The sequence below is a fragment of the Mytilus trossulus genome, chromosome 6 (assembly GCF_036588685.1).
Source record: "Mytilus trossulus isolate FHL-02 chromosome 6, PNRI_Mtr1.1.1.hap1, whole genome shotgun sequence".
Taxonomy (NCBI): domain Eukaryota; kingdom Metazoa; phylum Mollusca; class Bivalvia; order Mytilida; family Mytilidae; genus Mytilus; species Mytilus trossulus.
In genome coordinates, this window is record NC_086378.1 from 46,945,557 (window position 1) to 46,951,556 (window position 6,000).

Genomic DNA, 6,000 nt, shown 5'->3' on the forward strand with positions numbered 1-6,000 from the left:
TGTTATTTCCTGACATATTCTCCTTTCACCATTAGGCAAAAACCTGGACCGATGTTACAAAATAAAATCAGCAAAAAATATTTCTGAATAAAATTCAGAATGGAAATGGGGAATATATATCAATAAGACAACAACCCGACCAAAGAGCAGATAACAGGCGAAGGCTACCAAAGGTCTTCAACTCCGCGAGAAATCCCGCATTCGGAGGTGGGCCTCATCTGGCCCCTCAATAAAATTATGCACTAGTTCAGTGAAAATGGACGTCATACTAGACTCCGACACAAATAAACGAACTAAAATTAAAAAAAATACATACACGACTAACAACGACCAGAGACTTTGGATAGGCGCAAACATGCGGCTAGGTTAAGCATGTTTTGTGAGATTTCAATCCTACCTTATACCTCTAGCCAATGCAGTTTTGGTAATCATGGAAGGAAATTTCGTTTAAGAATTTTAGTTATGATCCTGAAACCAATGGTAGAACTAACGGAAATACAATAAACGATACAAATCCAGAAAGTGCTGTTGAGGCATGGAGTACAAATGTATGTCATTCGTAAATTGTAAACTTGGTTATCAACTTTGGAGTTTCGGCGAGAAAGTAATGTATTTCGCTTCTTCTCAATAATAAGTCTATATGTCATTATTTTTACGTTTGCAATGTGGAAGGATTTCGTTCAGTACTATACCCATTGATTTAGTGTAGAAAAATAGGTACAAAATAACTTAACTTCCAGTAATTACATGTTTACTATAATTAAAATAAGAGCTTTGTCCTAAATTGTCGATGTTCACATGAAGCCATATAGCAATCGAACAAATGTCACACCAAAAAATGTATTATTTGTCTCAAGAATGTCTAAACCAACATTTCAAAATGATGTTTTGATTGTATTGTCTGATTTTTTAATTTTTTTATGCTCTTATGTGATACATAGCCAGTTGAAATGTACGTTAAGTCCATCTGTGTGCGTGGGTAAGATGATCTGGTCCAATTTTTCTATGGCTATATTCCTTAGTACTCAAAGATTGGACCCTCACCCGTATGCGCCTCCTATGACGTGGTAAATTTGATAATAGTATTCGTATACATTTGCAATTATAAAGTCATTAGAATAAGCGGGAAAAAAAGAGATGCAACTGCACTTTGATTAGCAAAAGTATCAATACACAAGTAATAAACTTCAATATCTATTTTTGTAGCATCCCCTTTTACGACGTGTAAAATATTTAAAAAAAAAAATTGGAAACTTATTTCTTTGATTTTATCAGGGTTCCTTGTAATCCATTTTATACCCCCAAAAAACACTTTAGGACCTCAAATTTTAAAACAGTCTTGAATATCGAGTGCACCTTTTTCTTTTGTAGCAAACCTTTAGCTATTTATGATTGGAGTAAGCTTATAAACAGGTAATATTTCTTTAAACTACATGCAGAACCATTCTTTCACTTGGACGATTTTATGTTGAATTAATTCATTTATATGTATAAACTACCGCTCCCGCTTCCTACGATTCGTCAAGTTACGCTTTCGTACGTTCGTTCGTCATTATCCTGGTCATCTCTAATATACCTGTCCTTAACAAATATTGGGATTTCCTAGGAGTGTGGAGTTTTTGTTATTTTTGTTATTTTTTTTTTGGAATATATTTGAAGAAAGGCATTTTTTAAATAGTTTCCATAGCAAGGGTGTGGCGTATACGATTTTCTTAGTATCTATGATGATTTTATTCACAACCACTGGTTATATACCACTGCTGAAGGTATTACCAGCCTAGTAGTGAGTCACAATTATGTGTATACATTTATAATCATTAATATGGTCGATATTGCGTATCAAATGGTTACGTTTAAATTTCGCTTGCAATTTTTGTTTTGCACATCACATATACTTTTTAATGTTTGGTTGTACTAAATATGCATGAAATATTTCCCACTGAAAGTAACGTATACGTAAGCAACAAACAACAAAATATATCGAATTTTGGTATATGAAATAAGAAGATATATATGGTATGATGAGTCTCAATGAGAAAAATGTCTACCAGAGAGAGACCAATTGACATAAAACGTAATAAAATGCAATGTTTCCACATTTAGATCCGAAAAGGAGGAAGATATATATTTTGCTATAATACAAAAGGTTTGTCGGGAATAACAATTTAAACGGGTCTTGCTTATAAAAACTACTTTACTTTCTGTACAATTAGATTAAGAAATGAAACGATTGTCAGAAAAAAGATTAATTATAATTAACCTCATATGTATACAAGCTTTGTATGATGTGGAGAGGTATATAGAATGCTTCAGGCCCAATTTAATCTTTTTCTGATGGAAGTCCACTGTGTGTGTGTGTGTAATAAGTATAGCTGTTTCAATAATTACCCGGCCACGTCCACTTTTTTTTTCTTTCTATCTGATGAGTTAAGCCTTTTTCAACTGATTTTTATAGTTCGTTCTTATGTTGTACTGTTATACCACTGTCCCAGGTTAGGGGAGGGTTGGGATCCCGCTAACATGTTTAACCCCGCCACATTATTTATGTATGTACCTGTCCCAAGTCAGGAGCCTGTAATTCAGTGGTTGTCGTTTGTTTATGTGTAACATATTTGTTTTTTGTTCATTTTTTTACATAAATAAGGCCGTTAGTTTTCTCGCTTGAATTGTTTTGCATTGTCTTATCGGGGCCTTTTATAGCTGACTATATGCGGTATGGGCTTTGTTCATTGTTGAAGGCCGTACGGTGACCTATAATTGTTAATGTTTGTGTCATTTTGGTCTTTTGTGGATAGTTGTCTCATTGGTAATCATACCACATCTTCATACATATGTTAATTTTCGATATTTTATCCCGAAAAAAAACGTTGTGTACGGTGTTTAGCTGACCACATAAATCCTGTCCCGGGTTGGGGGAGTGTTGGGATCCCGCTAACATGTTAAACCCCGCCACATTATTTATGTGTGTGCCTGTCCCAGGTCGGGGGCCTGTGGTTCGGTGGTTGTCGTTTGTTTATGTGTTACATATTTGTTTTTCGTTCATTTTTTTTACATAAATGAGGCCGTTAGTTTTCTCGTTTGAATTGTTTTACATTCTTATCGGAGTCTTTTATAGCTGACTATGCGGTATGGGCTTTGCACATTGTTGAAGGCCTTACGGTGACCTATAATTGTTTATGTTTGTGTCATTTTGGTCTTTTGTGGATAGTTGTCTCATTAGCAATCCTACCCCATCTTCTTTTTTATATTATGTACGGTGCATGGTTAAGTTGTTGTACACCGTACACAAACACTTTATTTTCATACTCGTTAATTACCCAAAAAGATTCTAAAAATGAGTAATCACAGGTAGATTTATGATTGGTAACTACTACTTTTGCCATGTTTTAGGTTTCTTCCAGATAAAACATGTAAATGTCTCAACAACTGCATCGAAATTGAAAGTTGGGGTTGATATTCACAACTATTTGCGCATGTACAAGTTAATTGTTCTTATAAGAATATCAAAGTTGTTTTATGAATCGGAAAAAATCGATGCGAAAATTATTTGGGGCCGGAATTTCAAATGTTGAGAATTGTACATTGAATATTGATAAAGCAAAACAAAGATTTTCGTTACAGTGTAATGTCAAAATCGATCATGCACGTTAGGTTAGTACCGATATCCGCTGCACTGATGATACATGTACACGGTGTATATCAATGTTAGATTCAGAAAAAATAATTATCTTTAGCAAACATGAACCATGAATAGGAGCCACTAGAATCCAAAGTTTTAGTTAATTGAAAAAAATCATGTAATAAGGGATTCAAATTTGAGGTGAAAAGCCTTGCTAAATACATAATAGTTTGGATTTTTATATGACATTCAATAGGCAGTTTTCCCAATTCGTTCCTTGTACCAACATTTGAGGCACTCTTGTTAGTCCCAAGGATAAACTTGCAATAACCAAGATGCAAGTTTTCTTTTGGAGTTTTGTCAATAAAATTAAATGGGTCCACATTTTTTCCAGAAACCAAAGCTCTTTTTTTAGCTTTGAAATATGGTATATACGAGTCCAAATATGTTATTTCAGAATTATAAGTCAATATAATAGGTCTCACTAAGGTGTCAAATAAGTTATTGACACTCTGATAGAAAGGCTGCCAAGAGAATTAGTATATGTTTTAATAGAAAACAAAACCTTTTTTGCCTTTTTGTTAATTCAGCTGTACTATGACTGAGATTACCATTTGATTTAATCAGCAGACCTAAGTAAGGATATTCTAAAACAATCTCTTTTTTTTATATACAAGTATAGATGTTTCAGGCTTTTGCTTTGTTGTTGAAAAGACCATAATTTTTGTTTTATTTATGTTTAGAGAAAGCTGCTAGTTTTCACAAAACATGGAAACTTTATGTAGACTATTTTGGAGACCCTCCTTAGATTCTGATAGTAAAAGCAGATCATCAGCAAACAGGAGGGAGCCTAGTTTACTATTTATGAGCTCCAATGGACTTGAGTTGGCATCTTCCAAGCCTTTAGTGATATCATTTATAAAAATATTGAACAAAGTAGGACTTAATGAATCCCCTTGTTTCACACCTCTAGTAATGTCAAAATAGTCAGAAATGAGATCTTTATATTTTAAAGAGGATTGTGTATCTAAATATTGTTGTTTTATTACTCTGTAAAAATACTTTCCTTCTCCCATTTGCATAATTTATATAGAAGGGCTGTCCTCCATACAGACTCAAATGCATTTCTTAAGTCAATGAAGCATGCATATATTTTTTTGTTATTTTTGTGTATATATATTTATTAATTAAAGATTTTAATATGAAAATACTGTCATCAGTTCTGTGGTTTTCTCTGAAGCCAAGTTGACAGTTATTCAGCTGTTTATCCACAACTGTGATTAGTCTATTATTGAGTACAGCATTGAATATTTAAGGAAGATTACTGATTAAAGATATACCTCTGTAGTTATTGGGATCAGATTTGTCTCCCTTCTTATGAAGTGCGATTATGTATTGACGCGATAACGTGCGTAACGTCTAATATATAGAACTTAAATATTAAGGATTGCATACCCCAGAGATTGAGTATCTTAGATCTATTTGACAAAACCTTTCGGAATATTAGGTCATCAATTATCTTCATCTTCGAGCATCACTGATGTATCTTAAAGATGAAACGCGCGTCTGGCGAATACTGTTGTAATGCTGATATTTATGATGATGTTTTTAGCCAGACGAAATCGTTTATGCACAATGGTAATCTCAATTCTATAATAAAACTGTAATATAATTACTATGAAAACTGTATTAGTACCTTCATCCGCATTATTGCATTTAATCTTTACATGTTCGTAAGGAGAGCAATTTTCAACGCCCCATCCTGCATGAGTACAATGGACAAGTTTGTCTTCGTTCCCAAGACAATTCACGTTGTCAAGCCATATCGTTCTTCTTTTTGACCTGTATTCCTGACTTCCAACGAAATAGCCATCGCTACAACAATACAAAATAAGTCTTAATCACTATAAAACATGAACTATCGTTATATATTTTTATAATTATCAACCTTTGACAAACATATTATATTAATATCGCAATATAAGACGTGGTTAAACTATTGTCAGTCAGTTTAAACACAGATACGTCGTATAGATTAACCAATTCGTGATGGTGTTCATAAATTTTACGGAGTGTCATTTTTTATCTTTCTTCCTCATAACTCTGTTAAAGCAGTTTCTGCGATAGGAACTTCTTGTGAATGAAGTCCATATAGTGAGAAAATGCACGAGCCTAAAGTATCAAGTGAGATCAAATACCATACGACGTAGCAGAGGATAAGCTACTGCTAATAAACACATGAATAATCGGGAAATTGATAATTTGGAATTTGAAATCATCCTGTTTGTCTTAGATCTTGGTCGTCCATCGGTGCCAATATTGGAGAAAAGATCAAGGTATGACGCAGTCCCTGTATTATAAGTAGTAATCCTTCATTTCAT

At 33.6% G+C, this 6,000-nt stretch overlaps 1 protein-coding gene across 1 annotated transcript in view; it reads right to left on the bottom strand.

Annotated features, from left to right (window-relative positions):
* The window catches only part of LOC134722748 (neurotrypsin-like), a 29,627-nt gene extending 24,193 nt beyond the window's left edge, over positions 1 to 5,434 (bottom strand). Inside the window, exon 1 of the mRNA XM_063586372.1 lies at positions 5,316 to 5,434. The gene's annotated coding sequence lies outside the window, so the exon portion shown is untranslated. The remainder of the gene's footprint in view (positions 1 to 5,315) is intronic.
* Positions 5,435 to 6,000: the final 566 nt, after the last annotated feature.